Raw genomic sequence first — 22,160 nt, forward strand, 5'->3', positions numbered from 1 at the left:
AACAAGAGGGCGTACAGGAGTGAGATATGCCAACTAGTAGAGTGGTGTCACAGTAACAACCTGGCCCTCAACGTCAGTAAGATGAAAGAGCTGACTGTGGACTTCAGGAAGGGTAAGACGAAGGAACACATACCAATCCTCATAGAGGGGTCAAAAGTGGAGAGAGTGAGCTGGGTGTCCAGTTCCTGGGTGTCAAGATCTCTGAGGATCTAACCTGGTCCCAACATATCAAAGTATGTTATAGAGAAAACAAGACAGCGGCTATACTTCATTAGGAGTTTGAAGAGATTTGGCATGTCAACAAATACACTCAAAGACTTCTATGCTTGTGTCGTGGAGAGCATTCTGACAGGCTGCATCACTGTCTGGTATGGAGGGGCTACTACACAGGACTGAAAAAAGCTGCAGAAGGTTGTAAACCTAGTCAGCTCCATCTTGGGTACTAGCCTATACAAAGTGCCAAGACATCTTCAGGGAGCGGTGTCTCAGAAAGGTAGCATCCATTATTAAGGACCTTCAGCACCCAGGGCATGCCCTTTTCTCACTGTTACCATCAGGTAGGAGGTACAAAAGCCTGAAGGCACACACTCAGCGATTCAGGAACAGCTTCTTCCCCTCTGCCATCCGATTCCTAAATGGATGTTGAATCTTTGGACAATACCTCACTTTTTTAATATACAGTATTTCTGTTCTGCATGTTTTTTAAATATATCCAATATACATATACTGTAATTGATTTACTTGCTTATTTATTTTTTTTATTTTTTTTTCTCTGCTAGATTATGTATTGCGTTGAACTGCTGCTGCTAAGTTAACAAATTTCATGTCACATGCAGGTGATAATAAACCTGATTCTGGTTCTGATCCTGATTCTGGTTTATGTTGAAGACATTGCCATTGCTAAACATGTTGGATGTCATCTTTATACACTGGATTAGCCATTGTCTAAAGGCCGCAGGAGAAAGACATGAGCAAGATTGGTTTAGAAACGTGAAAGTAAATCAGTAGTGGAGCAGGGCCACATGTTCCAAGTACTGAAAGAGTGATTTCAGGCCAAACATGCTCCTTTAAAAAAGGAGAAACTCCCCACTCTGAATTTCTGATCATCAAGGCAGATTAAAGCAGGATAAAGCAGTGAAGGAAATTGATGACACCTACAGAAAGTTTTGTGCAGCAAAAAACCCTGGAGGAGTAAAGAAAGGGCAGGAAAGGTGAAGGTGAAAATTAGATAGAGAAAACATGAGCAAATATTGACAGATGGAATTAAAGAAAATGTAAAGATGTTTGAAAAGTGCCTCCAGAAAAAAGTGGATGTAAACAAAAGAGGAAAATTACAGTTTGGATGAAGAACTGGGAGATGTATATGAACTGGGAGCCTGATATGAATACTTTGTCTCTTCTTTTGTACAAGAGGAGAATGAAGCAGATATTAAAGAGCTGAAAAAGAAGGGAGAAGATTTTAAGGTGCTAGCATTTTCAAATCATTGTCTGGCATGGAGTCAATGGACCAAATGGTCTCTTAATGGTTTTTGATCCTAAACACTTCCTTGTAGTTGCATTTGAATGCAAGCACTGCCAAAAATCTTGCCTTTACAAGATATGCAAATACAGGATGGATTTTGCTTGTTTTCACCAGCTGAAGCTGATCATCCTTTTTGGTTAGTAAGTAATTGCCAGGGCTTTATTTTGTCCAAAGGAATTTCAATGTAACCATACTGACCTCCATCTTAGCCTGAGACCTTTATTTAATTGACTTCTTATAAAATTCCTGCAAAAGTTGCATGACTAAACCTTATCAATGTATTATTCAGAAGGTACATCTAGCTCCTTGACAACTGAATTGTACAATCCCTACAACGGAACTAAAATCATATATTGAAAATCGACCCAAACATTGTAAAATGAGAACATGTGAAGATGCTCTACAAACAGAATACAAATCAGCTGATGGTTTATGGCATTTGTGCTGTCATGACCCCAAATAGCATAAGAAATCGGGACTAGCTGGGTGGGCAAGAAGTCAACATGGACCAATTGGGATGAGGGATCTGTGTCCTTGCAGTATTGCTCTAAGACTCTATGACTAATCCACACGCACCTTTGAGTTACATGGTCAAGCTATTTACTGACATAAAAGCATAGGCTGAACCTGCCTTTGACATGCTTACATATTTGCCAATTTTAACCTGATAACATAAATAAACACTATGAATAAATCCCGAATTCTGGTTTGTTTTTATCTGATGTACAAAACATGCCATTTAAAAGGTTACAATCTCCCCAATTTTTTTTTTTTGTTCCACTGGCTCCAGCAGCAGAAGAATCTATGATGCCTTTCCCAAGACTACAAAAGGGAAAGAGGAATTCAAATAACTGAAGCAAGCAAAATGGAACCTGTCAAATAAATAATTCACTACTCCCCGATTCTGAATTTGGGAACTGCCCTGTTGAAGGACAGGGATTGTCAAAACCAGCACAGCTGCTATAATGTGGTTTAGTGCCATACTTGGAGCATTTTGAAAAGAAATAGTTACTTTGAAGAAAACGGTTTTAACACTGTGCTAAATATGGTTTGCTAAATCTTTGGGTCACGGAGTTGCTACTTTTTAAGAATAAGGCATTTTTTAAACAGTAATATAAAGAATTATAACTAAGCAGATCTGCCAAAATATATCATTCTAAGCTAACTGTTTTATATTTTAAAACAGTGCATTCCCACATATCAAATATAATACCAAAAATGAAAAATCCAGTGAGGCTATTAAGTCTGTTTTATAGCAGAGGCAGACATTACTGTTTTATATCACCTTTGTTCCTTCACTCATCCTGTCACTACATTACATGAAATATTATTACAATAATTACATTCAACAATGACTTACACTGTATTATAGTATGAAAATAACACAGAATAAACCTATATGGCATGCATGACCAAACCATTTATTATTTGACTATATTATCCATAAACAATCACATACTGACTTGAGTAATATGGTGTATTGTGCTTTGGGACTATTGTACTGTGTGCATATATTTAGGTCATGACAAATTAGCAGAAAGGTAACATGTCAACACACTTGAGTAAATAACAGGCAATATTCTATAGATTTCACCATTACACTATGTTTCATATTACAGAATTTGAAAATGGATATTGTAGTTTTGGAATTAGTTTTCAACAATGAACTTCTGATAATCATTTCAATATTATACACTCATAATGCAGAGATCTTCCTAAATTTGGGAAAAATACAAAAGTTAAGTGTGTCAAAACAACTTGATGTTTTATATATACGCATAGACCCATGTATATTTCACTGGGGAAACATTTGATGAATGTTTTCAGATAAATCCTCATCAAGATTCCCATCTGGTTTGACACCACGCCTCCCAACTCCACCAAAAAAATGATTCAGGAATATCTATAAACATAGCTTGAGTTTTAGTGCTTAGAATGTAGTCTATCTGAGGTAATCTACAACAGATTTTATTGGAGTACATTTTTTTCTGACAGAGAACTCTGACTGAAGGAGCACATTCAGTGAAATGAAGACACACTTTCTCTCCAAATAACATGCTGGAAATCTGGGACCCATTTCCAGAATGATTTTGTTGAGCTTGTTTTAGGATAACGAATGACATGGGTTAATGGAGATATATCAGAGGACAAACGTGTCTGGTGGAAGAAGCTTGAGAGGATGAATAGTTTGCTCTAGATCTTAAGTTGCCACTTGCTGATTCTTCAAGTCTTAATTTGACCTTAATTTGACAACCACCATGAGCTCTCAAAGCCAGTCTCCCCAACATCACCATCTTCACCCCAACACTATAACTCCACCCACCCACTACTGCCAGCCTCACCAACACACAGGAAGTTTCCATGTAAGTTTAATTAGATTCGATTCAAGCACATCCCTGGTTCACCCATAGGTAGTTTTGCTAATTCTTCACCCATATCACAAATAATTATTGCATTCACATGGGGGGATTGTTTCACTAACCTCCTGGTGTCAAGTTCCTGAATGGCACCAGTTACCAGTAATTTAAATGCAATAGGAATAAAGTTATGCATTATTTTTCCTCTGCAAAAAATGCTTCAAGAGATTACATGTGATAATGACCTACATTTAGAAGAGAGAATGTTTTATTCAATCAAGATCATTATTTATATTATTAAAAGGCTGACTGAATTCTATCACACTAAACCATGACCACGCCATGAATATCTATAGCTGAAGCTAATTTCCACACAGCCTTCTGATTTTATACTACACAATTTTTGAATGCATGACCTTATAAAACTAGAATATCCAGGGAGTCATTTACAAACTTGCTTGGCATCAACATTCTCCATATTTGGAGCTAGATTATAATGAAATGACAAAACTCATAAGCAAGTAAATTCAATTCTGGGTTTTTGCTGCATCTTTTAAATTCATGGATTTAGTGTGCACACTTTTACTTTATTTGTCAAAGGTCTTGGAACACTTTGACTGTCAACTTTGCACAGTCCTCTTTCCTAACCTAAACTCTCAGTATATTTGCATGCAGTGGATTCACTGACATTTTTCGCATTATTTACATCTCTGACATCAAAAACATATGTAAGCAGTCCTGACTCGTCCTGCCAAGATGGTTTTCTTGAAACCCTACATCAAGATTTGCAGGCACTCCCACCTCCCCCTGATGTGTTCTCGCCCTCATCTGCTTCCATTGTATTTCTACGAAGCCCGTGGGAAAGATTAGATGACTAGCGTCATGCTAGTACCAATACTTCACCTTCCAACAACAGGAAATAGACAACAGCAGGCTGTTAAACAATTGTGAATTAATTTTGCAATTTTTCCGCATTTATGTGCAACAAAGCCACATATGACTACTCCAAATTGCAGTGTCATTGCCACTTTCACCACAGAATGTATAAATATTATCAACAGCAGAACCCGTATTCCTATGATTAGCAATGAATCATTATCTAGCTACCTGTATTTTTGTTTCTTTATTGTTTTTACCCACTTTCTTGTTTCCACTGTTCATGCAAGCAGAGTGTGATATGTTTCCTCATCCATCACAGGATGTGGGTGACGATAGAAAGATCAGTATTAATTGCCTCACCTGATTCCTCTTGAAATGAGTGGCCTGCTAGGCCATTTTAGAGGGCAGTTAACATTCAACATTACTGTGAGACAGATCCAGGCACATTAGAGATCAGCAAATAAGATTTCCTTCCCCAAAGGACATTATAAAGCAGATGTGTTTTTAATGGCACTCCAGTAGTTTCATGGCCAAAATTACTGATGTTAGCTTTTAATTCAGGAATTTATTTTAAATAAATAAATGTAAACTCCCTAACTGCTGTAGTGAGACTTGAACTTCTGCTTCTGGACTGCCAGTTTTTCAGAATCACAGAATGGTTACAACAAGGAAGGAAATTTTTGCCCCATTGAATCCACGCCAGCTCTGTGTAAAAGTTATCCAGCCAATTCCACTGCCCTGGCCTCTCATGGTTTTCTAAATTACTTCTTTCTCAATGTTTATCTCACTCCCTTTGAATAATACAATTTAATCTACCTTCTCTACTAAGTTTGATACTGCATTCTGAACTCTAGGCCTTCCCTGAGTAATTTTCTTTTTCTGCATGTTGCCTTGGGTTCTTATGACAGATTCCTTCATTCCATGTCCTTTGGTCCTTGATGTTTTTTTTGCAAGTGAGTAGGATTTCCCTCCATCCACTCCATCTACTCTTTTACCATTATTGACCCTCCTTTTTTATTTCATCAAAAGAATTTAGAAACAATTTGCCTTAGGCAAATCAGTGTTGGCTTGCTGTAATCAATCAACACTTATCCAAGAAACTGTTAAATCTATTCCTGATTATTGTTACCTGAACTTATCCACATCATCTGAAGTTACTGAGTTTCTCACTACGCTTTGTATGATTTCAAGTGTCACTCTTACTCATTACAACACAGGAGGACAAATTCTTGTTGTGCACATTGGGCAGAATATCAATAGAGTAAATCTCCAGAAGTGATTACTGGATAGGAGTCACATAATGGAACTCTGTCAAGGTATTATACTTTCTAAATCAGGGACTGTGTTTTCAATCACAACATCTTACTCTCAGCTTGGCTGAACAAAGCTGATTCAGTTCAATCAAGGATTAACTCCAGGATCTTCTGATTTTACATGGCTTATAGATTCAGTAACAGAATTACAATATTGCTAGATCAGCAATCCAGAGAACTGGATTTATGAGTTCATGAGTTCAAATAACATTCATTCAAATTCTACCCACATCAACTGGAGAATTAAAGTTCAGTTAATTAAATAAATTCTAAAGTAAAACAATTAGTATCAGTAATGGTGACTATGAAAATAAATATCTGATTCATGGAATAAAACTTGTCCTGATCTGGCATGGCCAAGATATGACTCCGGACTCATATAAAATTGTTGACTCTTACCCCCGCCTTCTGAAGTGGTCTAAAAGGCCATTTAACTCATAGTAAATTGGAGACAAGAAATAAGGAGCCAATTTTGCCAGCAACATTCACATGCCATGAATAAAAACAGGTCAGTGAAGTTTGGGCCTGGTTATTTGCTTGTTGAGTGAAGTGGCCTCAGACAAAGACTGAGCTAATGGCCTGCACTTCATACATTTATATTGTTTTCATTATTGAAGTGTAATTTACACCCAGTTTAAGATAAAATGGCTAATATTCCTAGGTACTAAAAATAAGAAGAATCTGATGGAAAACATTGCAGAGTAACATGAACTAATTGCTGAAAATGCTTACAAAGTTGCCGAAAGGGTTTGGATTCAGAATGATTGTTAGATTTTTAAGTTATCATTGTTTTATTAATATGCTCAGTGGCCACTTCATTAAGTATCTCCTGTGCCTAACAAAATGGCCACTGTGTGTACGTTCATGGTCTTCTGTTGCTGTAGCCCATCCACTTTAAGGTTCAATGTGCTTGTGTTCAGAAATGCTCCTCTGCCCACCACTGTTGTAATGCATGGCTATTTGAGTTACTGTCACCTTCTTGTCAGCTTGAACCAGTTAGGCCATACTCCTCTGACCTCTTTCATTAACAAGGCATTTTCACCCACAGAACTGCAGCTCACTGGATGTTTCTTTGGTCTATATACAATTCTCTGTAAACTCTAGAGGCTGTTGTGTGTGAAAATCCCAGGAGATCAGCAATTTCTGAGGTACTCAAACTACCCTGTCTGGCACCAACAATCATTTCACATTCAGAGACACTTAGATCACATTACTTCCCCGTTCTGATGTTTGATCTGAACCACAGCTTAACCTCTTGATGATGTCTACATGTTTTTTCTGCATTGAGTTGCTACCACGTGATTGGCTGATTAGATATTTGCAATAACGAGCAGGTGTGCAGATGTACCTAATAGGGTGGCCATGAGTGTCTTTAAATGGTTTTACTAATGACCACCTTGATAGTACCCTTCTTAATCTCCACCATTCTGACTATTAACAGAATTATCATTACTATAAACAAAGGTGTAGTTGTTTCATATGTATGCATTTTGCAAATAACTCAAACATATATGATGCTGTGGGGTTTTGGATAAGCCTAGAGGTCAGTGTTAAAAGGTAGACTATCACCCTTTTAAAGCAGAGGTGAGGCAAAGATTGTCCTTGATGAGTGCTCTCTGCCAAAGTATAGCAAAACGCTGTATTTGAATATTGTTAAATCAGAGGTACATAGGAACTTGCTAAGCAAGAGGATGAAAGGTTAGCACCAATAGACAGGAATATGGAGTGGATGTTACCATCAGATCAACTTTTATTTTATTAAATGGTGGGGAGAGCTTGGGAGAGCTTCAAGCTGCCTACCTTTGCACCTAATTTATATGTCCACCTGTTTGCAAGTTGGTAAAAATTACTAATGATGTTCACAGCACCACTTCCCCCTTTCTCGCCACACTCACCTGGTTCACCAACCCAATTCCATATTTCTTTCAGACTTAACCACTGAGCTGACTGCTTTGGTCACAAATTATCATTTGGAATCTACTGAAGTGAGTGAATTGGATATTTCCATTACCAAATACAGAACATCATCTGCTGATTAGGATCTGATATTTAGGAAATGGGTACAGTTGACAAAATAATGAGTGGGTAGAGGTTGCAACTGGTAGCTGTGGTACAAACATGAGAAAATCTGCAGATGCTGGAAATTCAAGCAAGCGCACACAATATGTGTTGGCGCGTGGCCTAGTGGATAAGGCATCGGACCAGTAATCTGAAGGTCACTGGTCCAAGCCTCAACTGAGGCAGCGTGTTGTATCCTTGAGCAAGGCACTTAACAACACATTGCTCTGTGACAGCACCAGTGCCAAGCTGCTTGCGTCCTAGTGCCCTTCCCTTGGACAACATCAGTGGCGTGGAGAGGGGAAGGCTTGCAGCTTGGACAACTGCCGATCTCCCATACAACCCTGCCCAGGCCTGCGCCCTGGAAACCTTCCAAGGCGCAAATCCATGGTCTCACGAAACTAACGGATGCCTATAAGACACACAAAATGCTGGTGGAATGCAGCATGCCAGGCAGCATCTATAGGAAGAAGTACAGTTGACATTTCGGGCCGAGACCCTTCGTCAGGACTCCATCAGGTGTGGTACAAAGTGAGATTTTGGTAAATAGATGGTCACTGAGGGAGCAGCTATGACTAATTAGCCCAGGGCAAATAAATTTTGTAATTGGCAGTGGCAAGGAAGAATTCTTAAGCAGGTAATGGACTCTTATTTGCTTCAGGAAAGTGTGTGCTAATCTCCTCTTTCAGTCTGGGACAGAGGATACTAACTTTTGATTGTCAGCAATATGAGAAACAATCCTTCCACTCTCCTAGGTGTCAGCTGTCTCCCTGCTCCACAGAAGTGTCAGGGGAGTGGGTGTTTCCAATGCAGGCATGGCCTGAACAAACTTTCAAGTTTCTGAATTTATTTTGTTCGATTTCAGCTAAGATGCAATGTAAATCAACTTCAGTTATTTCCATCCATGATATTCTTCCCAGAACGAAGGGAAAAAAAAAGTATTGTCGTGGGGAACCCTGCTTTCAACACTCTTTCTCCCATCTTCTGATTCAGTCTCTACTGAGCCTCAGTGTGAACTGCTTCAGGCGTTTGAATCAAAAGCTTCAGTGCTTCAAGTTGATTATGGAATAAAGGAACAAATCAGAAAGTGAAACTCAAAATGTGTAAACCATCACAGAAGTGACCACAATTAATATAGACAGTGGCCATCTTCAAGATTAATAACGTGTTACCTATAGAGAATTTTGCAGAAAATGGAATGTAGGAACAACTATTTAATTCCTTACTTTGAACTAGATTTATATTTTGAGGATTCTTTTCACACTTACTATTTGATTGCAGTGATTGCAACCTCTACAGCAGATATAACGTTGCATGGGGTGATATTACCTTCATACAAGTTATTACATGTATATATTTCTGACAAGCAAATAGTTTTGAAGATGATGTCTGTTTTACCCTCATTTCACCAAACACTAATACCTTTATTAAAAATATCTGCAAATCAGCTTAAAATTTAAAGATTTTGTGCAGAAAAGTGTACCTGGTGTTATCCCATAAAGATGTAAAACAGCCAGAAAGACTTGAATATTTAAATTACATTATTTTCATTCTCAGCATTTAGACTGCTGGATGTAGTTTAAATTTTCACCTGAAGTTAGCATAATTGTCTCATTTTACCCTACCCGCAGAATCATTACGATGATGAGCCCGACACATACTGACATATTTTGGCAGGAAAGTAGCCTGCATGCCAGTTATATTAGTTGTCTCCTTTTAACACTGTTTCTTTGAATGAGATCCAGGTATGTAGGCTGACAATGGGGATATTATCAGAATGGACTGTGGTACCCGTGTAAGTCATTTGCAGAATTGTGTCCGTGTTTTCATGCTAATTCAGAGGGAAACAGCAGTACTGTCCCTTGAATGACCTTTTGATGGCACTTGAGATCGTATAATGTTCAGTTATTATAAATTCCATAATGCACCCCATTTCTCCTGGTTCTATTTATTTGATAAGTAAAGCCCCCAGGCTAGTCTACCAAATTCCAACAGGTTACAATAAGGGAAATAATATAGTAGAGTGAAATTGTTTTGGCTTCGTAAGTACAGAGAACTCAAAATATTGCAGTGAAATGTCATTATTGCTCATTTTTAATGAATTTGTCAACTACATTTTGTGTTCAATGTTATGAGCAACCTTGTTTTAATTACAAATTCAAAATAGTTTAATTCACTAACAATGAAAATGGCCATTCATTTTAACATGTAATTATTTATTTTAATTTTCACAGTAATAAAAGCAATCATCTACAAAATTACAGTGCTATGGGGTCAGAACCCACAGATGTCCACAATTGACATAAAAGCGGCGACAGCTAAAGTTTAGGCAGCCGAAAGTCAATGCAGGAACTGCATTTCCAAGTAAATCTGAAGAAATTTCTCTAAACTCTGAAGTAAATCCTGAACTCCATTGGAATAGGGGCTAAATATCACCTGCCAACAAAACAGAAACTATATTCATTTTACAGAAACAATACAGGCCCAATAGCACATCAATAAAATTCCTTGTTCCACTTTCTTTGTGCTAAGAAAGCAGAAATAAATACACTCTGATGGTACTTTTCAGTCAACGTTCAACATTTTTAATGACATGAATATTTAGTAACTGCCACTGTCGTCTTGGTTTTACAGATTTTTATTTCTCTTGTGCCTGTCTTTTGAGATGTTTGGCATCCTCCCTCTGCCTCTCACACCTCACCATTGCAATCCTCTTGTCAAAAGAACAAAAGTAGATTAATACCAAATATTAAAAACTGATATAACCAGAAAATTCTAGGCTCCCAAAAGTTCATCAAAAAAAAAGACCTACAGAAGTTTCTAGCATCATTTTAACAGAACGCAGGCAAGATGCAGTTCCGTGGTGCTTAGGAGATAGACCTTGTGTCTCCAGAGTGTTTAGTTCGAAGATCCAACATCTTTAACATGCAAGGGCTTCCCTGTCGTAAAGCTGACAAATAGAGACACAGCAAACCTATTAGTCAGAGTCACTTCTTCTGAGCCATCCACATCTTTCCCATTGATATTACCGTATTATCAAACAATACAGCTTTATGAAATATTTCTCTCTAAGGCTCCGCTGAAGTGTTATAAAGATTCCGCATTGCTGTTCTTTTGTTCTGAGATGTTACTTCTGGCTCTCCTTATTGATAATAAACAGCACATGACAGATATTGTAAGTGGTTAGCAGGAACCCCAGCTATTGAGGAAATCAATGTTTTCAGATAAAGACTTCAGACCTGACACCCAGATCATAATTCGCCCTCCTGTTGTTTCAGAGATATAGAGAGTTAACAGGTAACAGGAACCACCAGAAGGAACTAAAGAAATACTACCCAGGGTCTCCTTAAAGCTTCAACAATGTAAATGTCCTCTCCCAGGTGACCATTCAAGCACAGAGGCTTTTAATGCACTCAGCCACCTACAATAGGTAAGCTACATCATCCACACGCCAGGTACCCACTTCCCAAAATAAGCACCTTACTCGGAGATGTGTCAGACCAAGAGGTTTCCAAGACAGAGAAAACACTTCAAGAATATATCTTGAAAAAAATATAGCAGCTTCAACAACTCTTAAGAATTCCTGGTCTTCGACCAATCAAAACTGAAACAACACATCCAAGAAAGCATTGACAATCTCAAGCCTCTATGACAGGAGGAAGCAGATACCATTTGCAGACATAGGTTTTGTTAGAGCTGTTGGGGAGGGTTTAAACTAATTTGGCTGGGGTGGGAACTGTAGTGAAGGGACTCAGAATAGGACAGATGGTAAAAAAACAAAGAGAACATGCAGTCAGACTGCCAGGAAGGGCAGGCAGTTGATAGGACAAAATTGCAGTCAGCAGGGATCAGTGCATTAGGGATGCAGAATCAAAAGGGTAGCAAATAGAGTGCTCAAAGTGGTAAATCTCAGTGCATGGAGCATAAGGAATAAGGCGGATCTTGTTGTGACCATCACTGAATTGTGGCTGAAGGGTGGTTGTAGTTGAGAGCTGAATATCCAAGGTTCCACATTGTATTGGAAGGATAGGAAGGTAGGCAGAGGGGTGCTGTGGCTCTGCTGGTAAAAATAGCATCAAATCAGTAGAAAGGTGTGACATAGGACTGGGAGATGTTCAATCCTTGTTAGATGAGTTAAGAAACTGCAAGGGTAAAAGGACCCTAATGGCAGTTATATATAGGCCTCCCAACAGTTGCTGGGATGTGGGCCACAGATTACAACAGGAAATAGAAAGGGTGTGGCAAAAGGGCAATGTTATGATAGTTATGGGAGATATTAACATGTACATTGATTGAGAAAATCAGGTTGGTAACGGATCTCAAGAGGGTGAGTTTGTTGAATGCCTATGAGATGGGTTTTTTGAGCAGCTTGTTGTTGACCCTACTAGGAAATCAGATATATTGGATTGGGTGTTACGTACTGAACCGGAGATGATTAGGGAGCGAAACATAAAAGAACCCTTAGGAACCAGTGATCACAATACGATTGTGTTCAACTTGAAATTCGATAGGGAGAAAGTAAAGTCTGATGTAGCAGTGTTTCAGTAGAGTAAAGGAAATTACAATGGTATGAGAGAGGAGTTGGCCGAAGTAAAAATTGGAAGGAGCTGCTGGCAGGGATGACAGCTGAGCAGCAATGGCGTGAGTTTCTAGGAAAAATGAGGAAGGTGCAGAAAAGATGTATTCCAAAAATGAAGAAATACTCTAATGGCAAAATAGTACAACCATGGCTTACAAGGGAAGTTAAAGCTAATGTAAAAGCACAAGAGAGGGCATACAACAAAGCAAAAATTAATGGGAAGATAGAGGATTGGGAGGATTTTAAAAATCTCCAGATAGCAGCTAAAATAATCATTAGGAGGGAAAGATGAAATATGAAAGCAAGGTAGCAAATAATATTAATGTGGATGGTAAAAGCTTTTTCAAGTATGTAAAAAATAAAAGAGAGATGAGAGTAGATATAAGACCTCTAGAAAATGACGGTCAAGGAGATGGCAGATGAACTAAATGAGAATTTTTGCATCAGTCTTCATTGTGGAAGACACTAACAGTGTGCCAGGTGTTGAAAAGTATGAGGGAAGAGAAGTGAATGCAGTTTCTATTACAAGGGAGAAGGTGCTCAAAAAGCTGAAAGACCTAAAGGTACCTAAGTCACCCGGACCAGATGAACTGCACCCTAGTGTTCTGAAAGTGGTAGCAATAGAGATTGTGGAGGCATGAGTAATGATCTTTCAAAAATCATTGGACTCTGGCATAGTGGCAGAGGACTAGAAAATTGAAAACATTACTCCACTCTTTAAGAAAGGAGGAAGACAGCAGAAAATAAATTATAGACCAGTTAGTCTGACCTTAGCAGTTGGAAAGATGTTAGAGTCCATTGTTAAGGATGAGGTTATTGAGTACTTGGTGACCCAGGACAAAGATAGGACAAAGACAGCAAAGTTCCCTTAAGGGAAAATTTTGCCTGATGAATCTGTTGGAATTCTTTGAGGAGGTAATAAGCAGGATAGATAAAGGGGATGTAGTGGATGTTGTATATTTGGACTTTCAGAAGGCCTTTAACAAGTTGCCACACATGAGGCAGCTTACCAAGTTAAGAGCCCATGGTATTACAGGAAAGCACTGTCATGGTTAGAGCATTGGCTGATCAGTAGGAGACAGCGAAGAGGATAAAAGAATCCTTTTTTGGTTGCCTGCCAGTGACTAGTGGTGTTCCACAGGGGTTGATGTTGGGACCACTTCTTTTTATGCTGTATATCAATGACTTAGATGATGGAATAGATGGCTTTATTGCCAAGTTTGCAGATAATGCAAAGATTGGTGGAAGGGCAAGTAACATTGAGGAAACAGGTAGGCTGCAGAAAGACTTAGACAGATTAAGTGAATAGGCAAGAAAGTGGCAAATGAAATACAATGTTGGAAAATGTGTGGTCATGCACTTTAGTAGTAGAAATAAATGTGCAGACTATTTTCTAAATGGGAAGAAAATCCAAAACTCTGAGATGCAGAGGGACCTGGGAGTCCTTATGCAGAACACCTTGAAGGTGAAGTTGCAGGAAGGTTCAGTGGTGAGGAAGGCAAATGCAATGTTAGCATTCAGTTAAAAAGAATACTAGAACAGGGGTGTGATGCTGAGGCTTTATAAGGCACTGGTGAGCCCTCACCTTGAATATTGTGAATAGTTTTGGGCTCATTATCTAAGAAAAGGTGGGCTGGCATTGAGGAGGGTTCAGAGGAGGTTCACAAGGATTTTATGGGAATGAAAGGGTTATCATGATATATGAAGAATGTTTTATGGTTCTGGGTCTGTATTCGCTGGAATTGAAAAGGAAAAGAAGGATTTCATTGAAACCTTTCAAATGTTGAAAAGCCTAGACAGAGTAGATGTTGAAAGGGTGTTTCACATGGTGGGGAAGTGTAGGACAAGATAGCACATCCTCAGGAAAGAGGAGTGTCCATTTAAAACAAAGATGCAAAGAAATTTATTTAGCCAGAGGGTGGTGAATTTGTGGAATTTGTTACCACGGCATCAAAGGTTATGGGAAGAAGGCCGGTCAGTGGGGCTGAAGAGGGGAGAAAAGGATCAGCCATGATTGACTGGCAGACCGGACTCGATGGGCCGTGGCCTAATTCTTCTCCAATGTCTTATGGTCTAATAGTCTTACACTGGGAGGAGAGCTCAAACTATGCATGTACCAGTTTAACACCTGTGGCAGAATCTACTGGATATTACAAAGGAAGAACTAGAGAGGAAGAAGAACCCTTGGTCTAAGGTTATTTGACAAAACATTCCTCTTCTTTTGCTTCCTTCTTTCTTGCTATCACAGTGAATACAATCTTCAATGTCATAATCAGCTGCCCTGGTTAAATAACCTTGTACGTATAAAACATGATTGTGAAATTTTAGGATAAGCTACTCCAGATGTAATTATATTTCAAGTATCTCAAATGGTGCTCCCTTATATTTATCCTTTCTTAAAATGAAATAATTACTTTGGCAACATTGAAAATGAATTGACAGATCAGTAATTGTAGCTGGGTTTTGCAAAAACAATATACAAACACACACAGACGCAGAAAAGAGTAGTTTAAATAACCCTTTTACTACACAATATTGTCTGCCACTATTTTCTGTCGAGAACAGTTGGTTCAGCTGTAATTAGTGGCTAAACTGCTTTGGTAGCCAATAAGGCTTGGTCAATGCTTTATGAAACATCAGCCCACTAATCTCACTCAACACCAATGCCAGGACAGGATGGAGTTTGTGAGGAAAGACAGGACAGGGCAGCTGCAAATTAAAACCCATTTGCAGCCATCAGGAGGTTAAATGATGCATTGTCAGACGGTAAGATTTCAATGGCATGTGGCTCAAGCAGTAGTAATTTTTTTTACTCCCAATCACCGAAAGCCCCTTACAGCCAGCTCTGCAGCTGCACACAGTAAACAACAAACAAACTCATTTCCATCACTGGCACTGATGCTTGGATAAAACTGCTTCAGCAGAATACACGCACAGATGCAAACTCTCACCTGAGCCTCATCCTGCCCTCCATTTGGCCCCACTAAGTTAATATCGTTGTTACAAAGCTATTGGTCTCTTGGTATTGTGCTGGCTCAATAGTGAAGCAGCTTTTCCAGCTAATCTGACAACTCCGATCCAAGAAGCATCAAGGGCCCAATTAAGAAGACACATCTTATCAAAGCGCTTATTTTGCATAACAGAATACAAATGAAGAATAAAAATTTAATGTTTTAATAACTTCAGACAAATAGGACTATTGATATGGAATGCTTTGAGTTTTTTTATGGCTGCTGTCAGATTCATGATGAAACTGTTATTTAGGAACACTTGGCAAAACACTGGAAAATCTTGCAGTAATGGTGTGTGCATGATAACACATTAAATCTTGATGGACGTGTATCTATGTGTGTGCCGCTCAAGTAGCTTGTTTATCTGTGCAGCATTGTTTCTCTTTGTTAAAAATGCCTCTACCTAATGAGACTGGCACATTCAATTTTTTAAATCATAATCAATAAGGCCTGTTTATGATTAGCTTGCAAAACTGTCAGTATAGAAGTTAAAAAATAAAATTGGCACATGACTGCAGTTCCTTTAGTGAAGTGCAAAAGTGCTAAATCTTCCAAGATAAAGTTTTACTGTTGTGTTATGACCGAAAATGCCTTGTCAGCCATCTGTCAGTTTCCCTTCTAACAGTCATATTTCCAAACCTACTAAACACCAAGAACATTTGGCCATGAAAGGCCACCTCTACAATTAAACAGGCAGCTTCCACAGTGGTGGCGAGGGCATGTTGGAACGTAACTGTGTTATTAATTTCAAAGTCCATAAAGAAAAGCTACGACCCTGTCATCTTGACGGACTGGCAGTTTAATGTATTATAAACTGCGAAACTCTGGAAAAACACAATGCACCCACATTGCAGATTGGAATAAATGCTAATCAAGGCTGATTAATCAGCTGCTAATTCCACTGATCCAAAAAGGTTAAAGAGTCAATGGTGTAAAATTAGCTCTTTCTCATGTGTCCCTTTGCATTTGGAGAAACTGATTGTTCATTTGCATCATTTCTGAATGTTTACACAGTGAATAAAGAAGAGACCCTTTGTGTGATATTTGCAATTCATCTTTCATTTCTGTCTGTTCCTGTCGAGCTTTGAACCATGCCTGCTTTGAAGCTATTTGTTTCAGAAGCAGATCAGAATGTTTCTCTGACTGTTTAAAAATCCCATGCTAAAAAAAAGCTTGAAGTTTAAAAGCAGTTCAATGCTTGTGGACTTGTTTTGAATCCCTGGTTTTCTTCAATGCACTGTTCCAACATCCTACAGAACCTCTAAAGGAATGCTCTCTTGTGGACTGCAGCCTGTCACATCCCCCTGTCAAGTGTCTGATAATTAAAATCTGACTGATTTATTGACCAGCATCAACAAACACAGTTCAAGAGTTATATTGTGTTCATCCTTCACAAGGCTAAATTTACTTGGCAAAGGAGGGACTCTGCTCCTTTCTTGAGCTATCATTTAGCCACTGAGGAGGTACAAAGACAGCTAACAGAGATGCCAACATGCTCTTTATTTTAGTCTAATATTTACTACACTCCGCGAAATTAAAAAAAACGTTCAGTGAGTTCTGAGTAAAAGGCATCAATGATGCGTGCAAGATTGTGATGTTGAAGCTGGCCTGTTGCGTGACCAGTAAGCACGTAGCATAGAACAAAACAATGCCTTCTAAGTAATTCTGCCATGTTGAATCAAAAGCCAAGGGAAGAAATAGGGAAAATGATGGCCTTTAAAGTAAAAAAGGAACTGATCTATATTTTTTGTTGTTAACTGCTAATGAAAGCATATTTTTAAATGTTCAATTCTTATATTTTGTTAGTGGCAATATAAACTACACCAATAGAATGCATCTATAATAATCATTTAATGCTTTCCAAGAAACCAATGATACTGCAAAAATCATCTATTCAGTACTGGAATGTGCAACCATTGTAGGAAATGTCTGAATATCAAGTAATAAAATTCCTGTTTGCTTGTAGACATTACCTGTGCCTAAACTCTTAGCAACAATCCTGTTTTTATCCCCTCAAGATTGGGTGATTTTTAACATCGGAAGGAGTTTCTACATACCTGCCAGATCAAATTACACTGATGCTCAGTCCTCAGAGTGCAAGGTTCCTTTTGCAATGGCAGAGAGATTTGCAAAGTCTAAATCACCTAACCCCATTGGCTTTCCCAAGACTCAGCAATTTACATACTATTAGCAAGAGCTCATGACAGCAGAATTCTTAGATTCCGGTCTGGATCAGCTAGAAATTGCAGTCTACCCTGATCAAGTACCTTACTCATTCCTTGGCCAAGTGTCTATTTAGCACATCCTTCCCCTGCTGACCACAGATCAAACTGTCCTTGTCAAAGTAATGGCACACTGAAACCTGACCTAAATCCTCAGCAGAATATAGACCTGACTCAATCTGATGATACAGGCAGGTCTCACTCAGGCTAAAGCTGGTATCACAATTTATACAATTCCCCCCCAAAACCCATTGTCTCCCATTGGCTCATGGTCAGGAGGCCAGTTCTACACAACCACTCATTCCTGGCCAACAGAAAAGACCCATAAGCTTTAACATTCTTTTGAAATATTCCCCTTTGATTGAATTCCAAGTAAAATATACGGTTTGATTTGACAAAGTAGCTTTGAAATGTTGTATGAATTTAATGACAAAATCAGATGTTTTTAAACTTTATTCATGAATACACTTTGAAATATATATTCAGTACTGAATATACTTAACCTCCATCCCACTAATTGTAAACATTCTCACATTTTAATCTAAGATTAATATGGACAGGGATTTGGGGTGCAGATTCCTTACAGATGCCAAAAGAAGCCAAACGTGGATAATCTCAAACAAATAAAGATGACCAACTGTATGGAAAGCATAAGTACGATGGGAGTTGGAAATAATTCAGACTAATTTCTGTTATTTCCTTCCAGTCATTAACAGATGTGCACACCATCATGTTGTCCCACCTTGAAGCTATTTTAACTCTAACAACAAACTGAAAACTCTTATCTGTGCCTTTTCATCTCCTTTTCTACTAGTTCAAACTGATAGAGCTTTCCCCCTCCAGGCATTCTTTGAGCATGAGCCCAAATAATGAATGTTGACATGTATTCAATTATTGGAGGTGTCATCACTGTTGTTGATCCAGGCATCAACCAATAAACACATTAATGTACTCTGTAGCACGGTCACTGACTAGCACCAGGAAGCTGGCTGATTTTTGGCCTAGTGAAAAGGATGACAATCATCAGTGATTGAGATGGGTTAACAAAGCACAAGAGAAGATTGAACTAGGGGATTCTACTATTCAGTGACAATTATACACAGTGAATCTACGTACTAACCATTGGGTGAACCTGCTTCTCCATTTTTGATTTTTTTTCTATTTTCTACAGTCTCAGTATCAATAGTTTTGTCCAGTATAGACGTTTACAGTAAGGAGATTATAACCCTTTTATATTATATTCAAATTCAGATGGTTTGAATTTGTGTAATCTTGATTGACTGTTCACTCTTAATTCTTGATTCTCCCTTGAATAATAGAATATTTAATTGTACGAACCTGTTGTGACAGAAGGCTGGACTTCCCTCACAAACACTGATATTTCCTTCTGGGATTGTCAACACTTCCCTCCATGAATTCTTGTTTAGAGTTCCCGCCCAGGATTGCACAAGAGCCGAACTCCCAGAAAGCAGCTCAGTGGTGATTTGACCACTAATTTCAGTGGCAAATAACTGACCTCCCTCAATACCCAGCGATTAATTCTGGGAAATCTGCCTGTTAAACTTGTGCCAAGTTAGATGCTGCCAATTTAGTAATTCCATTCCATTCATGAAACAAAATAGTTGTGAGGTGGATTAAGGTTGTTAACTTACTTCCAATTCATTCTGAAAATGTTAGTATTTTCAGTTTCTTTGAAATGTTTGTATTCACTTTCTTTAAAATATAATAAAAAATGAAGTATAATACTTACAAAATGATTAATTGTTGATAGTCGTTGATGGTGAATGTCTGAGTGGTCATTTTGTTAAGTACACCTGGACACCTCACTGATGCAAATATCTGAATAGCCAATCACATGGCAGCAACTCAGTGTAGAAAGGCATGCAGACATACACACATTAGAATGGGGAAGAAATGTGATCTAAGTGACTTTGACCTTGGAATAGTTGTTGGTGCCAGACGGGGTGGTTTCAGCATCTCAGAAACTGCTGATCGCCTGGCATTTTCATGCACAAGTTTCTCAAACTTACAAAGAACAGTGTGAGAAATTTTAAAAAAAACATCCAGTGAGCAGCAGTTCTGTGGATGGAAATGACTTTTTAATGAGAGACGTTAGAGGAGACTAGCCAGACTGCTTCAAGCTGACAGGAAGGTGACAGTAACTCAAATAACATCAAGTTACAATGGTGTGCAGAAGGGCATCTCCATTTGCACACATCGAACCTTGAGGTGGATGGGTTACAGTAATAAAAGACCACAAACACACACTCAGAGGCCACTTTATTAAGTGTAGAAGGTACCTAATAAAATGGCCACAGAGAGTAGTCTGACAATCAAATGAATCTGTGAATGTGACTTCGTTGGTCGTCAAAACCTTTCTGTGGGTGGGGCTTTTCCAGGCTTCGCATGAGATTCCATTCTTCCATGTCTCACTACTAAGCAGGAAGCGGCTTGGATAAGGAAGTTGCCACCTGAAAACTGTACTCAAGGTGTGTGCAGATTGAACAGATAAGGAAGTGAAGAGCAAAGGGAAGGGGAGAGGGGCTGAGAAAAGGAAGACGACCTCCCCCAATATTCAACTACGGATTATAGAGACACAAAAGCATTGATTCTAAAACATTCAGGACATGAAAGCTTCCTTCTCCAAAAAAATGACGAGCTTGAATTCTGGCGCACACAACTATTCTTACTATTGCACCACACGAAGCAAATCAACTGTGCAAAGAATTCAAGTCTAAATAATAGTAAATCTCACTTCCTTTATCATGAAGGCAGAAAAGCATTTTGAAAGCATAGAAGATACATCACCGTATCAACGTGCACACTAACCATTCCAAGGCATAAATGACAATGCCATATAAAAGAATAAGTTCCCTACACTCAGATTTTTGGGTAATGGACAGGCATAATGAAGATTAATTCTTTGGGCATTTATTATAGCCTGGCTTCAAATAGTTTATGTTTTGATATCTAGACTTAGCTTTAAGCTTCCAGTTTCAGTAACAACTCTTCAAAGCTGAAAGGCAAATAAATGAGAGTGCCAGATCTTAATAGTTACTGTGATGTTGCTCCTGACTGTTTCAGACTAAAGGTGAAGCTTGAACAAAGTTAATCTATTGATATGACTGATATCCAAATGGTGCTGTTCTAATAATAGGTTGAATGGCAGGCACTGAGAGAGGGCAGGGAAAGTAAAATATCTTCCAGCTAATATGGCAGGGCATTGAGGTCAGCTGGATAGCTGCTCCCTGCCACCTGCCAGTAATAGCAAACCCTGTCTGCAAGATCAGGTCATTTACATAATGAAGCCAATTTCACCAATGAGCACTCCTGCTGCACAGCCTTGCTTGCTGGGAGCACAGATCAAGAAACTGCAGGCAGCCCCCATGATTTCCCAGGAGAAGTGCCATCCAACAAGGCTTCCAACCAAGCAGTGGTATTAGAAACTGAGTCCTAATAAATTCAAACTTCCTCAAAATGTTCATATATTTGCACAAGTTCTCTGGATACGGGAGGGAAGAGAAGAATCACATAAATGCATATAAGATATGCTGAATAATAAACACACATATGAATTTGAGGAAGAATTAAATGATTCTAAAGCTGTGAAGGACTAGAATATTGTAATTTTTAAACAAGCTGTTTTGGATAAAAACAGGAGGGTCTTTGATCTGAAATATTGACTATATTTCACTCTCAATATATGCTACCTGACTTGCTAATAATCCCCAGTGATTATGTTTTTTACTTCAGATTTCAGAATTTCAGTTTACAATTTTCTTCACTGCAAGGCTAACAAGGTAATGGAGGCTTCCATTCAACTTACATGCAGTTCTGGTAGGAGCACTGCAGGAACAGGGGGACAGGTGTGTCGATAGAGCACTTTGGAGAATGGGACCAAATGGAGCCAAGGAACAAGGTCACTGGAAGTAAGGACAATCCTGTGGGGAAGGGATGCTACCAAGAGCTTGGGCGTGGAGTATGGGTGGGTTCAGAAGTAAAGAGCATTGTGAATCTGAACAGCTGAGTGTTTCTAACATTTACTGTTTTGTTTTTGTTTACTAAGAGAGAGAAATGATTTGTTAAAGAATTAACACGGCTCTCACAATGTAGACTTTTTTGCCAAAGTGGCAACTTTGTGAATATCACTGGTCTAGGTCGAAAGTAGAAAATAAATGTAGAAACATAAAAGAAATATTGAAGAGAATGAAGTGACATG

The sequence above is a fragment of the Hemitrygon akajei genome, chromosome 17 (assembly GCF_048418815.1).
Source record: "Hemitrygon akajei chromosome 17, sHemAka1.3, whole genome shotgun sequence".
Taxonomy (NCBI): domain Eukaryota; kingdom Metazoa; phylum Chordata; class Chondrichthyes; order Myliobatiformes; family Dasyatidae; genus Hemitrygon; species Hemitrygon akajei.